The sequence below is a fragment of the Babylonia areolata genome, chromosome 3 (genome assembly GCF_041734735.1).
Source record: "Babylonia areolata isolate BAREFJ2019XMU chromosome 3, ASM4173473v1, whole genome shotgun sequence".
In the NCBI taxonomy this organism is placed as follows: domain Eukaryota; kingdom Metazoa; phylum Mollusca; class Gastropoda; order Neogastropoda; family Buccinidae; genus Babylonia; species Babylonia areolata.
Genome location: NC_134878.1, coordinates 20,064,991 through 20,082,848, shown reverse-complemented (window position 1 = coordinate 20,082,848; position 17,858 = coordinate 20,064,991). Strand labels below are relative to the sequence as shown.

Here is a 17,858-nt window from a genome sequence, read left to right as displayed (position 1 = left end):
CATAATACGATCTCCATCTCGGTTTTCCATTTACATATGCATTGTTACCTCATTCAGTGTTGCCACGCACTAACACTCAGTACCTCACTTTATTCCTACAGGTCTCGAAATAGTACCTCTACAGCTCAATGATCCTTACCACTCTCGCTCTCTTTCATGTCATTGATTTATACAGAGAGATTATCATATACATTCATACATATATACAGATATTGCTCGGTACACAACGAACGATGCACAAAATCAGTACTGCTGGAAATAGCCAAGTGCCATGCACTGCCCTTGCACACAAGCCTTTTGAGATCATGACCATGGAGCAATCTGCAGTCCCCATCGCCCCCCACCCCCACCCCACCCCCACCCACCCCACAAAGGAGCACCTTCAGGAAATTACCTCTCCCTGAACAGATTGAATATTGCATTACAGACAAGGCATTCTACTCAACACCTCTGTAGTCTCTTGTTGTTCCATGTGGCAGGCATATGTGTGTGTGTGTGTGTGTGTGTGTGTGTGTGTGTGTGTGTGTGTCTTTGTGTGTGTGTGTGTGTGCGTGTGTGTCTGTGTGTGTGTGTGTCTGTTTGTCTGTAGTTGTGTGTGTGTATGTGTGTGTGTGTGTGTGTGTGTGTGTGTGTGTGTGTGTGTGTGTGTGTGTGTGTGTGTGTGTCTTGTGTGTGTGTGTGTGTGCGTGTGTGTCTGTGTGTGTGTGTGTGTCTGTTTGTCTGTAGTTGTGTGTGTGTATGTGCGTGTGTGTGTGTCGGTATGTGTGTATGTGTGTGTGCGTGTGTGTGTGTGTCTGTCTGTATGTGTGTGTGTGTGTGTGTCTGTGTGTGTCTGTGACAGAGACAGTGTGTGAGTGAGTGAGTGAGAGAGTGAATGAGTGAGTGTGTGTGTGTGTGTGTGTGTGTAAGTGGGAGGTATGGCACACTTGACAGACAGTACGTAGAACAGAGGGAGACAGTTGGGAAACGCAGACAAAGAGCATGTCTGCTCATCTGCATTTAACAACTTTTGGCATGCACCCCCCCCAGCCCCCCACCCCCCCCTCCCCCCCAAACCCCAGTCCCCCACCCCCTCGCCCTCTCCCCCTACAAAACAAAACAAACCAAAAAAATGCCCAATCCAAATGTGTGAGAAGAAACAGTACAGATGGTAATCCCAAGACAAAGAAGGCAACAAAGTGGAACACTTTCACAATATCATGTGTGTGTGTGTGTGTGTGTGTGTGTGTGTGTGTGAGTGTGAGTGTATGCATGTGTGTGTGAGAGTGTGTTTCTGCGCACGAGTTGCGTGCATGTGTGCATGTGAGTACACGCATGTGAGTTTGAGTGAATGTGTGTGTGTGTGTGTGTGTGTGTGTAGAAGCACGCATGCAGGAGGGGGTACTGAGGTCACAACAGTATCATCCGATATTCAAGGTGACTGCAGAGCAATTGCCTAGTCTTTTACACTCCAAGTGACTATTGGGCAACCATCTGCCCTAGTCTTTACACACCAAGTGACCATTGGGCAACCGTCTGCCCTAGTCTTTTACACTCCAAGTGACTATTGGGCAACCATCTGCCCTAGTCTTTACACACCAAGTGACCATTGGGCAACCGTCTGCCCTAGTCTTTGCACTCCAAGTGACCATTGGGCAACCGTCTGCCCTAGTCTTTACACACCAAGTGACCATTGGGCAACCATCTGCCCTAGTCTTTGCACTCCAAGTGACCACTGGGCAACCGTCTGCCCTAGTCTTTACACACCAAGTGACCATTGGGCAACCGTCTGCCCTAGTCTTTACACACCAAGTGACCATTGGGCAACCGTCTGCCCTAGTCTTTACACACCAAGTGACCATTGGGCAACCGTCTGCCCTAGTCTTTACACACCAAGTGACCACTGGGCAACCGTCTGCCCTAGTCTTTACACACCAAGTGACCATTGGGCAACCATCTGCCCTAGTCTTTACACACCAAGTGACCATTGGGCAACCGTCTGCCCTAGTCTTTACACTCCAAGTGACCATTGGGCAACCGTCTGCCCTAGTCTTTACACACCAAGTGACCATTGGGCAACCATCTGCCCTAGTCTTTTACACTCCAAGTGACTATTGGGCAACCATCTGCCTAGTCTTTGCACTCCAAGTGACCACTGGGCAACCATCTGCCCTAGTCTTTACACACCAAGTGACCATTGGGCAACCGTCTGCCCTAGTCTTTACACACCAAGTGACCACTGGGCAACCATCTGCCCTAGTCTTTACACACCAAGTGACCACTGGGCAACCGTCTGCCCTAGTCTTTACACTCCAAGTGACCATTGGGCAACCGTCTGCCCTAGTCTTTACACTCCAAGTGACCATTGGGCAACCATCTGCCTAGTCTTTGCACTCCAAGTGACCATTGGGCAACCGTCTGCCCTAGTCTTTACACACCAAGTGACTGTGAGGCAATCACCTAGTCTCTACACAACTGGTGATATTAGAACACTCTCCTGCCCTAGTCTTTACATACCAGGTGACCGCAGGGCAATCATTTACCCTAGTCTTTACATACTGGTTGACCACATGGCAATCAACTGCCCTAGTTTTTACACACCTGGTGATGTTGGAGCAGTTGCCTAGCGTTTTCACACCTGGTGATATTAGAGCAGTTGCCTAGCGTTTTCACACCTAGTGATATTAGAGCAGTTGCCTAGCGTTTTCACACCTGGTGATATTGGAGCAGTTGCCTAGCGTTTTCACACCTGGTGATGTTGGAGCAGTTGCCTAGTTTTTACACACCTGGTGACCATGGGGCGATCACCTAGGTTTTACACACCTAGTGATACTGAGGTAATCGCCCTTGTCTTTACAAAACCGAGTGACTGCTGGTGAATCACCTGGAACTTTTGTATTGTATTGTATTTCTCTTTGATGTCATAACAGATTTCTCTGTGTGAAATTCGGGCTGTTCTCCCCAGGGAGAGCGTGTCCCTAAACTGAGAGCGCCACCCATTTTTTCGTATTTTTTCCTGCGTGCAGTTTTATTTGTTTTTTCCATCGCAGTGGATTTTTCTACAGGATTATGCCAGGGACAACCCTTTTGTTTCCATGGGTTCTTTTACATGCGCTAAGCGCATGCTGCTCATAGGACCGCAGTTTATCATATCATCTGAATGACTAGCATCCAAACCACCAAACAAGGTCTAGTGGAGGGGCAGAAAATATTGTCGACTGAGCCGTGATTTGAACCAGTGCACTCAGATTCTTTCGCTTCCTCGCGTAACCTCTAGACCATCTCTCCACTTTACAAACCTGGTGACCATGGGTCAATCAGTCGCCTGACAAGGTTTCTGAGTAAACTGCTGGTCCTGACAAACAGACTGAACACTGTTGTTGTTGTTGACAGCTGATACTGGAGAAGGGAGGAAGGCGACCAAACCAATCAACTATTAATTCTGTATCTATCTGTGTGTGTGTGTGTGTGTGTGTGTGTGTGTGTCTGTGTCTGTGTGTGTCCTTGTCTGCCAATAATAGATGCAATTTAAAACTGGGGAAATTAATCAAGACAAAGAGTAAAGTATCAAAAATAAACAAGAGAGAGAGAGAGAGAGAGAGAGAGAGAAACTGAATACTTTCAATCAACTGAAGTAATTATCTTGGAGACGTGAAAAAAGGAATTCCGTAATAAAAGAGGAGAAAGGTTTTAAAACATTTATTCACAATCAGTGTATGAATGTGAGTATGTTACTACATGAGTGTGTCTCTGTGTGTGTACATGTATGTGTAACTGTAACCACAATAAAAAATATTTTAAAATGTTCAAAAACCTTCAGCCAGTACTTTTGCACACACACGAAACAGAACTTCCTCCCAAAAGCACATATGCAATGGTATGCGCAAGTGAGAGAGTGTGTGTGCATGTATTCATGCATGTGAGAAACAGAGCACTGTGTTAGGGTGTGAACTCAAATGCACACACACACAAACAAGGCCATGTTTGCAAGCATGCAGGCATGTATGTGTGTGTCGCTTGTGTCTGTCTGTGTGCGTTTCCTATTCACTGCAGTGCACACAGAAAATAATTGGCCGCCACACGGGTCGCAATGCAAACTGAGCCAATCCCCTACAGATGTTATCAAAGACCCCTTACTGTTTTATGAGGAAAAACATGCCATTATACCAGATTCTTGGGGTGTTAGGCGAAACAGAGACGCTCAAACAACACCCTGGCTGGCTGTGTAATATCCGCTATGCCCATCACATTCATTGTGAACTGTTACTGTCATTACACCAGCTTTACTCCTCTGTCCTTGTGTGTGTGTGTGTGTGTGAAAGAGAGAGTGTGTGTGTGTGTGTCCATCCGTGCATCTGTGTGTTCCTGTGTCAGTGTCTGTGATTAAGTGTATGTGCCTAAGTATGCATATGCATGCATGTTTCTGTCTGCCTACACATGTGTGTACATGTCTATATGTGTGCTCATACTCATACAAATGAGCATGCATATACGAGTGTGTGTGGGGGGAGGGGTACATTCACACACACACAGGGTGCTAGCGCTCTCGTGTGTGCATGCACCTGGTGTTATATCTTCAAGGGACTGCACACTACAAATAAGCAACCACCTCATACAGAACACAGTGTAGAATGAAGCAATATATCACAGACAGTATTGGGGGACCCCTGGAGTTATGGGCAAAACACTGTACTCTCCCTGAATGATTCATTCAGGTGATGTCCATGCCTCTTCTGTTCTGTTCCTGCCCTATTTGTTTGTTAATAAACTCTTATCGTTGCTAGAGTTCCTGTTACCGCTTGCAACATTCTGGGGACTGTGTTGCGTGTGTTTGTGATTGTGTGTGTGTGTGTGTGTGTGTGTGTGTGTGAGTGAATGGGTGAATACGTGAGGATGTGCGGGAGTGTGTGTGTGTGTGTGTGTGTTGGGGGAGGGGGTGTGCCTCTTTGCACACCTGCATGCTTTGAAGGTTAGAATAATCCACACACACACACACACACACACACACACACACAAAGACAAACACACTCACATGCATTCACATACATTGATTTGTTGTGTGTCAAGTATGAGTCATTCATTATTTGCAACGAAACAGTTCACCCATACTGCACGCACCTTTCCATAGCTCAACAGCCTTTTTTTCTGTTCATCAACTCACCATTATTGGTATCAGCCATCTGAAACCTGGCCATGCCCTGCTGTCATTGTCAACATTGTTAACATACTTTGGTTGTTGTTGTTTGTTTGTTCTTTTTTTTTTTTGTCCTATAAATTCACAATATTCAAACCTCTCTCTCTCTCTCCCTCTCTCTGAACTGCACAAAAAGCACTGCATGTGACTGAACCATATAGAGTTGGGACTGAAAAAAGTGTTGAGAAAAAAAGAAAAAGAAAGAAAAAAAGTGCAATAACAAAAATTACATTTGGTATTTCTGTTATTGATTCTCAAAGTTTCAGATACACTATCTTAAGTGAACCTGTATATACATGTCATCTATGCAATATGGGTAAAGAAAATTATATACCCATTGCTTTAAAAAAATAAAAAAATAAATAAAGCTGCCCTGCTTTGAGTGACCTCAGAGACAAAAACCAAATCAAAAAAAGATATCATGAAGATACATCAAATTTTAGGCTCAGTTTGCTCATGTCATTAAGAAATGAGTCTACTCTGTATAACTTGGCCATATTCATACTTGAAGCATTGAAGATATTATGAGTGTCACCTAGTGAATGCTGTTCAATACTGTATTAGCTATAATAGTTGATTTGCACTGTCGATTTATTGTGTCATGCTGTTGTTGTTGTTTTATTTGTCATCCTTCAATGCGACCCCTTTTCAGTATGGGGCTTTGGCCTTCATCATTATCAATATTGTTCTCTCTCTCTCTGTGTGTGTTTATGTCAGTATCATGCGTGTGTGTCTCTCTCTGTCTGTCAGTATCATGTGTGTGTGTCTCTCTGTCAGTATCATGCGTGTCTCTGTCTCTCTCTGTGTTTCTGTCAGTATCATGCCTGTCTCTGTCTCTCTCTGTGTTTCTGTCAGTATCATGCGTGTCTCTGTCTCTCTCTGTGTTTCTGTCAGTATCATGCCTGTCTCTGTATCTTTTTCTTTCTCTGTGCGTCTGTCAGTTTTTTTTCTGCCTCCATATCACTTTCTACTATTCTGTCTCCCCCCCCCCCCCAATCCCCACTCCCTCTCTCTTCCACTCTCCCCCCACCCACACCCACATCACTCCCAACCCACCCCCTAAGCATTCAAATCGTTTGTTTTCATGTTTGTTTATATACTTTTTGTGGGATGAATATAAATTCAATTTTCTATTTTTCATACATTGTGGGTTTGGTTTTGTTTTTTTGTTTGTTTGTTTGTTGTTGTTGTTTTTTTTTGTTTGTTTTTTTTCTTTCCCTTTTTTCCCCTTTGCCTCCTCATGGGACAGCGCAGCCTGTATTAAAAAATAAAAATAAAAAATAAAATAAAAAAAGCTGCATAGCACAGGCTTATGTTTAACCCTCATAAATAAAGATATCTCTCTCTCTCTCTCTCTTAACTCACTCAGTACGGCCAGTCCTCTCTTCTCCTCTACACAGACCCCTCGGATGTCCACAGGGTGTCTGAATGACCCAACCTTCAGCTTCCGTCGTCAGAATTGTGGTATTCTTTGTCAACATTCACATCTTCAGTATAAGAGCCTTCCGCTTGCAATATTTTGATGATGGTAATTGGGGTGAAACGGTGTTAATGTCGTCTCTTTCGCCGTTCGTATGGAGAGAGTTAAAACTAGTTTCTGTATCAAACTAGAGCAACCAGCTTCTGTTGATGTTTTGTTTTGTTTCTACAACTTGAAAATTTGGTTAAAACAAAAGAGAGACAAAAAGAAAGGGTAAAAAAAAAAAAAAGGACATGAAGAAAGAAAAGAAAAAAAAAAAAGAATGAAAGAGATACTTAATTAGTTGTAGCAAATCTGCTTGATGGGATTAACACAAACTCTCTCTCTCTCTCTCTGTGGATATCTCTCAAAAACAAATAAGTAAGATAATGGAATTGATATGTTGTTTGTGCACAACCAGCCAGCCAGGTCTGATACAGCATGTCCAATCAGTGTGACACCAATGCCACGTAATAGAGCCATACAGCACACAGGCACTCACAAACACACATGTGCACACAGACACACATACCTGATTGCATCACACACACACACAAGCTTGCACATATGCGCGCGCGCGTGCACACGCACACACACACGTACACACTTCTGTATCATTAGTATGTTGTCTGTGCTGCCAAAATCACTCAAAACAAAGCACATCCTATATAACCTGTCATCAAATTACTTTTGAATCATTTTCATGTGCAAAACTAAAAGTGAGGAGATTCAGTTGTGTTGCATTCCATTCCGTTTTGTATTTATATCAAAATGGCTGTGCTGGAAGAAATCATTAAAAAAATCAAAATAAAATAAAAATTAAGAGGAGCTAGGCTGTGTTGGGGGGTGGGTGGGTGGGTGAGCATAATTGCAATAAAATGCCACATTATGTTCACAATGAATTTTTCTTGTTGCTGTAAACTAAGAAATAATTGATATTCCAATGCGCTCCGAATTGGTGGCTAATCACACACACACACACACACACACACACAGTGTGTTATGTGACATGCATACTGAGAGAGAGAGACAGACAGACTGAGAGAGAGAGAGAGAGAGAGAGAGAGAGATGCTGATTGAAGCGGTCCGCCTATTCCTGTCTGGAGGGCCGGGCTTGTGCAATTGACAGGCCCGACAAGCGGAAAGCGCGCGAGAACTGGAAACGAAGCAGACGATCCGGCAGACGACAGACAGAAACTCCCCAACAGCCGACAGAGACAACACTTGGCTTGTGTTCTGGCCGCTTCTCTCTCTCCACACTACTGTTGACTGTCGTTCCGAGTTGTGAAAAGAGTGGGATAGGGAAAGAAAGAGAGCGAGAGAAAAGTGTAAAAAGAAGAAAGAGGCGACGAAGCTCGGACTGTCTCGTGTCTGTGTGTGTGTGTGTGTGAGAGAGAGAGAGAGAGAGAGAGAGACAAGATTCCTTACTCTACAACACGCGACAACGTTCTACGAAAGCCCGTTTTTTGTGCGTGTTGGGATAGTTTGTTTTTGTTCGCTCCCTCTCTCTCATTTTTTCATTCCTTCCCACCCCCCTCTCCCCATCCTCCCATTCCCTAGTACCCTCTCCCCTCCCCCCCCCCTTTCCCCAGACGAAGAGACACCACCTGAGTGCTTTGGGAGCTTTTTTCTCCGCCAAACACAAAGGGAGCTTTTGTTATGTTTTCCTCTGGTGTGAGGGGGATTCCAGTTTCGCTTCTGTTAGCACGGAGAGAGCACGCTATGCTTTTAGCGACTTGACAGAAGATAATCGCGTACAGCCTCTCTCTCTCTCTCTCTTCATTCGACGGTGGGCTTGCACTTCGCTGAGGAGCGCCGGTACTTCGATCAAAAGAGACCAGAATAAGTGAGGGCTCTTTGCTACGACTGTCGTTTTTCGTCGGCGAAAGAGAATTTATGTGGTTAATCTGTAAATGTTCGTGATTGGATTACGGCGATGTGCGCTATCTGTGTAGTTAAACTTTGTCGGGGTGGGAGGTTCTGGTGGGGAGGAAGGGGGTGGCAATAAGTTCTAGACAGGATTGTGACCATGTGCGCCGAGTTCAGTGAATATGAAATGCTCATGAACAAGGACGATTTCAGTCGTGCTTGGAGTGACATCAGTGTGGATTATACACCTGGATTTCGGAATCCAAACTTCATCTGTTCGAGTTCTTACTGCTGCCACTTCTCTCCACTGCTTGATACCTGACGAAAGTGAAACAGGTAAGTCTCTCTCTCTGTCTCTGTCTCTCTCTCTCTCTCCAATCAATTTCTTATCGTGCGCAGGGGTTCAGTGGCCGTACACGATGAACCAGCAGATCACTGAAGCGCGAATCGATTTTTTTTTTTAATGAGAATATAAAAAAAAAAAAAAAGTATGTGAAAAAAAACACACAAAAAAACCGGAATGCCATATCACTTTTGTTGTAATCAAGAACTATTATGTCTGGTTAGAGTGTGTGTGTGTGTGTGTGTGAGAGAGAGAGAGAGAGAGAGAGAGAGAGAGAGGTGATTAGGGAGAGAGAGAGAGAGAGAGAGATGGCTATGGAGAGAAAGAAAGAGAGTGGGGATGGAATATAGCTCCTGACAGCATAAGTGGCAGTGGCACTGGTTTTTGTCTTGTTTTGATGTTGTTTTCGTTTAGTATTTTTGTGTATGTGCGGTCGCAGACGGGTAAAGGGAAGAAAAAAAAACACACGAGAGAACTTGTCTGCATACATGTAGAAATCGAAAAAGAAAGATAGGAAGGAGAGGGAGAGATAAACAGAGCATTTGCTCGTGTGTATTAATGGAAGCAGAGAGAGACAGAGACGGAGAGAGACTCGCACTCGGTCAACCTGTAATGGTTCCCACACAAGTTGCCACGACGTAAGAGCGGAACTGCTTCATTAAAGTTGAAGACTGGCACAAATGTGTTGACAACCGATGAGGCTTCGTTTCTGCACTCACTTCACCCCCCATGTTTTCTTTCCTCTTCTTGAAATGAATAGATCACACATGCACGTGTATCCGCCACCCCCACACCCTACTCTCTCTCTCTCTCTCACTCACTCACTCTCTCGTTTCTCAAAACGCGAGCTATAACGATCGTCCCCTGGAGTTAACACGCGTCAAAATGATTTGGCAAAGTTGAGCTTCACTTATAGTAATTCTTTTAAAACGGTGCAAGTTTGATTTAATATTCACTGCCTCTTTCCCAATTTGCGCAAATCGATTGGTTGGATTATTATGCGCACGTCAGTGTGTGTGTGTGTGTGTGTGTGTTTCCAAGTGTTGAATGGACTCCTAACTTCTTAATACCAACTCTCTCTCTCTCTCCCTCCCCGTATGTATGTTTGTGTGTGTGTGTGTACTTAATTATCTCTTTCACTCAAAACATCTACTTCTCCTCCGATACTGACGCATTTTCCTCTTATCTTTCATTGTTCACACCGAACACGGATCTTTCAATGTTCACATCCAAAACGCCAAAGAAGCGTTTTGCTCGCAAAGCAGCCAAATCACAAAATGAACGGATCATAAATTTTATGACCCGTGTTCTACACTTCGTCAGCCTCGAAAGCTATCTTCCCCATCATGATCAAGTATCCGTGTTCAGACACGAGTTCATAGGCACGACATCCCAGATGTAAAACTGGGCTATCAGCTAACTCCGCCAAACATGGACTTTGTCAATAAATATTCGTCCAGGGCATGTCAAAACTTAACTGATGTGGTAGAAGGAATTTATGGGAGAGCAGATGTTATTGAAGGGGTGCTGGATCGGGGATGGAGGCTGATGGAGTTGCGGCTCCTAAGAAACACCAACGGCAACATGCAGTGCGTACACACGCGGTTCCGGCAACCTTTTTGACACCGCCATTCCTCTCTCGTACGTGATCATTTCCACATAAGTATTTGTATTCGCGAACGCCCGCACGCGGACTCACACACACACACACACACACACACACACACACACACACGCACGCACGCACGCATGCACGCACGCACACACACACACGCACGCACGCACGCACACACACACACACATCACGTTGACGCACCAACATTTCTTGAGCCTGTTAAACGTGTTGGGATTCGGCACGCCGTGAACAGGTGAAAAGAAAACACCAGAAAACAAACGGGAGGGCAATTAGGGGAATACCGTTAAGAGCTGACAAGCGTTTGTTTACCCCCAAAGAATGTTGCCTATCATCTCATCACCAGCATTACCCCCCACTCCCTTACCACCACCCTCGTCATGAGGGCGTCAGACACAGTGAAAGAAAGCGTAACATCCGCTCATCGTCGCCATTGGCATTACTTTCTGCAGGAGGCAGAGCCATTAGCACCAGAACTCGATGAAGCCTGTTTACTAAAGGAACAACATATGTTTAAACAAGGAACACCAAACAGAACTGGAAAGACGATGAAGATGATCTCAGTCTGAAATATGTCGACGTGCAAAACGTGAAGAGTGTTTTCTTTGATGGTGAAGATAAGTCTCATGCTATAATAGTATGCGGTTCAGATTTTTGTTGGCACAGAGACAGCCCAGGAAAATAAACTGTCCAAGTTTATCTTCCAAGTCTTCTGCACCTGCTGCTCACCTCGGCGCTTCCCTGAACGCTGTCATTTACCTCCGCCATGCCCACCTCCTCCACCACCACCACCACCTGCCTCTGAGGCCAGAAGCAAAAGAGAACAAAGTGTCTGTCTGTGTGGTGAGGGTGTTCAGTCCGCCAGATAGTGAGTCCGAAAGGTCCTGATTGCCCATTCAACATCCATATCTCTCTAACCCCCTCCCCCCCCCTCCTCCCCACTCTATCCACACCCCCAGCCTTTTTTCCCCCTTCCATCTCCGCGCTTCCGGCAAACCTGGGACTGATCTCCTGTGGCGCGTGTTGGCTCCTTTATGTCCTTGTCAACACTCGTGCTTGCAAATTCATAGGAAGCGTCAGTCTTGAACCAGTTGGGGTTCTCGCCGAAAAAATGAAGATCAGATAAAAAGCTTTTCCGAGCGAGGTCCGAGGGACACTATGCTTCACCAGCCCGACAAGTCTAGTTCCCCCCCCCCCCCAACCCCCCTTTTTTTTTCTTTCTCTCTCTCTCTCTCCCAAGCAGCGTGCCTCTTGTGGCGGACTGGCTTTTCTTTCAAACAAGATATATTACCATGTCACTTCCATGGCTTTACGCCAGGATCGAAACCTATCTTGTTCATAGTCAGGGCTGAAATGGGCATAGAAGCACGCTGGAATTCAGTTAGGAATTCAGGAGGGATCGCACGGGATGTGATAAAATTTACCCTCATCCATTTACACCGCTCTCGGGGAATGAAACTCCCGACTTCTAAGCCAAATGCAATTCTATTCCTGAGAGCAAATCGACTCTCAGACAACTGGAAATGGATTTTCATGGTCCTGGAATGAGCTCGGGCACGGACTGCAGCCACCCGGTTTGGGGGGTAGGACCAGCACTGGAACGAAAACAAAGGACATCCACCCGTCAAGCAGCAGATAGAATAAAGCGAAAGTCGACCACGTTCTGTTACTGTTCTTCTGACGTCGACAACGTCTTTGTTCAGCCTGTGTAATCCTGCATTTTTGTTATTCACACACACACACACACACACACACAAGCAAAAGGCTTTCAAAAAGGAGTTTAGGATTACGCTCCAAACTTAACCAATCTTGGAGAATCGAAAAGAACGACCAGTTTTCAGTCTGCCTTGCAAGGTTGCCCACAGCTCTAGAAAAAACGCATGAATAATTACATTTTATGGCAGTTCTCAAGTACAATCCAAAGCATACACTTCAATTATCTTTAGCGTGGGGAGAACTAGCGTTTTCCATGCAAGGTATAAACGACTCTTTTCCATGAATAGTGAGAGCAGCTGCATTCGTGCAATATATTATGTGGCAATGAAATTCAAGTGCAGTGGGAAGACAGGTGTGTGAGAGATATTGTGCTTGGGACTACATAAAATTTAATCATAAAGCTAAGATGGAGGAACTCGAGGACACACATACACACACACACACACACTCTCTCTCTCTCTCTCTCTCTCTTTACATGAACTATCATCCAGCGAGTCCGGAAAAATGTTGCAGGCAAAATCTGTACAGGTGCGGGATCATTTCTTTAATCAAGGAACATGGACTTACGTCGATTACAGAAAGCGGTGGTGTGGGAGGACTAAGAGTAGACGAAATGCATGTCCACTCTAGTTCAACTTACTTTTGCAACCGTATTAAGTTAATGGTTGTGGCGCCGTATTAAGTTAATGGATGTGGCGAATGGCCGTGGGTATATATCGTGCTGAATTTGCTATTCACTGCATATCCCACCCTGCGAACGAGTAACTCCACCCCCCCCCCCCCCCCCTTCCCTCTCCAAGACAGGTTAATATGCCTCCCGCTCCACCCCCTATCCTTACCCCATTTTCGATATTTCCTTCCCTTTCATGTTTGGTGGGAGACTGACGAGAGTGGGGGTACGGATGAAGGCGGAGGGGGCGAGGGCGGGGGAAAGAGGGGGGCAAGTCACTGGGTCCGTGCTCATTCCCTTGAGAACCGAGAATGATATGGCATGTGCAAAGAAAGATGTAAAAAATAATAATAATAAAAAATAATAATTTAAAAAAAAACTAGCTCGCTCTCTCTCTCTCTCTCTCTCTCTCTCTCTGCGTGCGTGCGTGTGTCGCGAGCGCGCGTTGCAAACAAAAATGTGAGGTCGTGGCATTACCGTTGTTTATTTTTTTATGCCAATGGCCATTTTCGATCCCATTACGGAAACGAGAGCCAGAGTAAACCTTGCGTTCATAAGGGCATGCAGTTTAGACGCTAATGACCGAACAAAGCAATCTCTCTCTCTCTCTCTCTCTCTCTGCGTGCGAGTGTGTATCATGATATTTTTTTGTGCGTGTTCAGTAAGGGCTTTCTTCACACGTTTATTATAATTTTATTCATTCGTTATTTAAAACATTTTCTCGTTTCTTTTATCTCTAATTACCAAGAAATTTAACATGAATTATTTCCCTTCAACAGAACAAAAATTAATGAAGATTATACAAAACTTTATATAGATATTCAAAGAAAAATAAACCACCAATGCAATATTTTTTGTAGACCAAGGGGAAAAAAACGCAGAATGATCACAACTCTGGCTTCAGGGAAATTCGGAAAGGGGGGGGGGGGGGGGGGGGGGAAAAGGGACTGGACGGTTTTTTCTTAGCCAAACAGGCGGGGCCGGGGTGGGGAAGGGGGGTGGGTGGGTGATGGAGCCCCCAACAAAACAAGCCGAGGCGTGTGTTGCCCGATGGGCTGGCTGAATCAGGGACGGTTGCATTCCCTTTCATCTGCGGGTCGCTGATCTCACTTCTTGTTAGCGTGAGGAGCCCCGAGCCGTGTTTCTCTTTTTCTTCTCTTTTCTTTTTCCGATACCCCGCCCCCACCCACTCCATTCTTGTCCTATTTTCTGTGTGCTCTATAACAAATCTGGCTGTTTCTGAGTGCCCCTCTCCACCGTGTGTGTGTGTGTGTGTGTGTGTGTGTGTGTGTGATGCGCACGTATGTGCGCCCGAAGGTACGTATATGAACTCTTCTGTAGAAAGTGAGCGAACACAATCATTATACATACGCGAACACACATTAGTTCTCTCTCTCTCTCTGTGTGTGTGTGTGTGTGTGTGTGTGTGTGTGTGATGTACCGAGTTCTGAAGAAAGTTCAGCTTATCAATATCTAATTTCTCTCCAGGCTAAGTATTTCAGATGGATGTTCTCAGACGTCGTGACAGCTTCAAACGGAGCTGTGTCTTGTGTTACTTTAATTCTGAACGATGTCATTCAAGTACAAGTTTTAAAATAAAATATGTTATAGTGCTAAAGTTAAAAAAAAAAGTATATTATATATATATATATATATATATATATATATATATATATATATATATATATAGTGCTATGCACACAGAGAGACAGACAAACAGACAGAGACAGAGCGTTTCGCTGTCGCAGACACCAACAAAACGTGGCGTGCTTTGGAACTCGTAGCTTTTAAGGTCGTTCAAAACGCTTCTCTCGGTCTGTCAGGCATGTGCTCTCTTGCGTCGTTTTAAAGACAACGAATATCCGAGGAGGCGAACAGTTCTCCTCATTCATTTATACAAGAGTTCGCCTCGGTTCTTTCGCCGACCCAGCCTAATCCTGTATATTCATGCGAACTGTGCCGTTGTCAAACAGCGAAGCCTTTCCTCCTGACGCGAGCTGTTGGAGCGATGAAGAACCCGCACGTGAGACTCGCTCCGAGGGCACAAGAGGGGCACTCTTGGAAACTCCATCAAGCAGATTAATAAGGCAGCCGTCTCCGGCAGGCTTCTGTACTCTAGGGAACATCCTCGGGCTTCCATTTGAAGAGGAAACCATATCACCCGAAACACCCCCTCCCCCCCCCCCCCCTCCATCCCCTTACCCCTTTCCCTGCTTTGCCCTGTATTTGCCCCTCTCAGTTTGGTCAATGGGGGTGGATTGAGCGTTTGAGATCGTAACCTCCTCACCCCCCACTTTTTTTTCTCCTCCTTTCACACGCACACACACTCCGTGCTCTTTATCTTTTCCCCTCGAACCCTTGACGCGTCTTCTTCCCTTTTTGTTTCTTTCTTTCCTCTGTGTGTGTGTGTGTGTGTGTGCGTGTGCGTGTGTGTGTGTGTGACAGACACACACAGAGAGAGAGAGAGAGAGAGAGAGCGAGATGCCTTTATGTTCAGTTCCAGGACTGATCGAACGAAATAAATGGAAATGATCATCTCTACACACGGTGTGAAATAGATTGCTTCCTCCTTCTCCTTTCCTCTCGCCCCCCTCTAAATTTAGCACTGATTGCCCACTTTCGTCTCTTTATATAGCGTGTCTGCAATTTTCGCATATTTCTTCAAAAATGAATTTATATGAAAAAAAAAGAAGAAAAAAGAAGAGAGAGAGAGAGAGAGAAGCTAAACTAAGAACATAAATAAATAAATTTGCTGCAAGGCAAACCGGGTCTGGTATGACACTGACCATGTGGTAAATGTGCCATGTCAAGAGTCCTGGTAAACAAAAGAAGAACAATGCTACGTGTAAGTTTCTTTTCTTGGTTCTCTCAAGCCTTTTAAAGTCCTCTTGCCATGCGCTTTGTACTTGTAAAATATCGAAGAATAATATAAACTTCAAAGAAGCAAAAAGGTTCTTAGTCATAAAGTGTTGTTTGATACTGCTTATTTTGGGAAGTCTTTCCGTCAACTTTCCACGCGTTCTTTTCGGGGAGTTTATAAATACATGAAACACATTTAACAGTGTATTGTCGTGTATGCGTGTGTGTGTGTGTGTGTGCGCGCGCGCGTTCGTTCTAGCTTCGACAGTTATTGTGTTGAGAGAAAAAAGAAAGACGTGGGAATCCCATTTGCAAGGAGCATAAATCGGATCACACCACAGGCGCAGAAGCTGGAGGGTTGAGGGTTGAGGCAGCAAAGCTTTTTCACAGAACAACAGTAGCCATCACCATTTGGCCTGTACTCTCTCTCTCTCTCTCTCTCTCTCGCTCTGTGTGTGTGTGTGTGTCTCCACAATCCTCTTCCCTGCAACACAAGCAGCTCCCTGAACTCCCGGGGAGCCCCCCTCCCCCCATCCCCCTCCCCCACCATCCCTTACATGTATTCAACACCAGCCAGCCGCCCATTAGACCGCCAGGATTGTGTGTCAAACAAGATACATCCGTCTCTCTTTTTCCCGTGCCCCAGGCTGAGACGTCTCCTCCAGATGAAAAGGCAACAAAACGGTGTGCTGTGATCGCTCTCTGGTCTCAGGCGAAGAACGAAGACGACAGCTTTAGAAAGGCGCATGATGCACGAAGCGATGAGAGTAAGACGCATCATTTAAGGGTGCAATGGACTCTGACGAAAGAGCTACTCAACATGACACTGCAAGACGCATGACACTTGAACTAACGGAATACTATACTGCAAGACGCATGACACTGAAAAAGGAGTGGAGCAGAATTTTGTTTATAATTATCCTGTCGCACATATTGGTGTCTGTAGAATGCCACTAGCACTGGAGATAGTAACAGTAGACAGCAAGGTGCATGACACCTGTAGGTGAGACTTTACTTAGCGGAACGAGAGAGCTACGCAGAACGCTTGATACAAGGAGCGATCGAGTCGCGCGACATGATGCGGCGAGAGTCGGACGAGTTGATGGATGAGAGATTCTGGGCCTTGCTTCATCTGCACAGGTCTACAAGTTGGAAGGTGGCTTGGTTGGATGTGTCTTTGGGGATTGTTTGTTGAAATTCTTATAAAAACCAAAGTACAGAAGCGAAACACGTGCTGTAACAGTGACTGAGAAGAAGAAGAAGGAAAAGAAGTGAAAAAGCGGGGTTATGTGTATGTGTTGGGGAGAGGGTGGGGGGGACATGCTAAACAGGAGAGAGGGGGGGGGGCACATGCTAAACAGGAAAGAGAGAGAGGGGGGAGCGGGGGCGCACATGCTAAACAGGGGACAGAGACAGAAGACATACTGACCAGACAGAGAGAATGAGGGGAGAATGATTTGATTGTTGCAGACATTGGAAAGCTGCGTGTTTTCTGCATATTCATGACCACCTGATTCCAATTATAAAGACCCTGCCCTTCACGCAATGAGGTTTGTTTTCCCAGCCCGTCACACTGCCATTGAACCAGTCGAATACGCACTTTTTATGCAGCGCAGATCATTCGTTATTTCAGCGCAAACCTCCCCATCAACCCCCTTTCTCACATTCTGTGTGCGCTTGTGGGTATGGTGGGTGACTGATCCCTGGACAATTGGTGGAGGAGTGAGAGCAGTAACAGTATGCGAACAGCTGAGAGAGAATGGAAAAAGATAGTCATGCAAATGAAAACTCATCATGGAATTTCCAAAGTCGACCCCATAAAGTCCATCCATTAATATTCACGACCTCGTGTAAAGCAGCAACCAATTCGTTATCTCGCCCATCCCGTTTTAGCGATTGCATCCATTTTTTCAGGTAAAAACAAAAACAGAAACAAACAATAAGAATGAGCATGGCCCCGTTATCTCAGCCTTGCCGTCACTGTCTGGAAAATATCACAGACCTAATTCCGGGGAGAGGGGAGCAAAAAATCTTGCTTTTCACAGAACGACACCGACCTCCTTAGTGGATGTCGTGTCTCCTTTCTGTGCTCTGTTCAGCAGCGAGCCAGTTGAATTCCTGGCCTCTCCAAGTAAA

At 45.3% G+C, this 17,858-nt stretch overlaps 1 protein-coding gene and 1 long non-coding RNA gene across 5 annotated transcripts in view; one reads left to right on the top strand and one right to left on the bottom strand.

Moving 5' to 3' along the window:
* LOC143279838 (single-stranded DNA-binding protein 3-like) overlaps positions 1-17,858 on the bottom strand; it is a 149,915-nt gene that overhangs the window by 37,354 nt on the left and 94,703 nt on the right. The window lies entirely within an intron of this gene.
* LOC143279841 (uncharacterized) overlaps positions 7,795-17,858 on the top strand; it is a 41,002-nt gene continuing 30,938 nt past the window's right edge. Inside the window, exon 1 of the long non-coding RNA XR_013054959.1 lies at positions 7,795-8,837. This is a non-coding gene — a long non-coding RNA (uncharacterized LOC143279841). The remainder of the gene's footprint in view (positions 8,838-17,858) is intronic.